The sequence below is a fragment of the Prionailurus viverrinus genome, chromosome E2 (assembly GCF_022837055.1).
Source record: "Prionailurus viverrinus isolate Anna chromosome E2, UM_Priviv_1.0, whole genome shotgun sequence".
Classification (NCBI taxonomy): domain Eukaryota; kingdom Metazoa; phylum Chordata; class Mammalia; order Carnivora; family Felidae; genus Prionailurus; species Prionailurus viverrinus.
The window spans coordinates 51,921,996-51,922,320 of NC_062575.1; positions in this window are offsets into that span (position 1 = coordinate 51,921,996).

The following is a 325-nucleotide window of genomic DNA, read 5'->3' on the forward strand; positions in this document are numbered from 1 at the left end:
GGCAAAAAAAGAGAAAAATAGAGACAAACTGAAAGACGGAAGGCGGGAAACACATGCACATAGAAAGAGAGGTGGACAGAGAAAGAGGGCGTGCGGTAATGGGGAGAAAACGGGTCCCCCCAACATCTCTTCCGCGTAGCGTCTGTCCCAGTCTTCCGCAGCGCTTTCCGGCGACCGCAGACTGGCAAGCCAAAAAAAAAAAAAAAAAAAAAACACACACAAAAAACTACACTTCCCAGAATACCTTGTGGTTGGCCGTCCCGGAAGTAGGTTTAGGGTCCACCAATCAGATGCCTTCGCGGGAAGCTTGAATTTCTAACTAAAG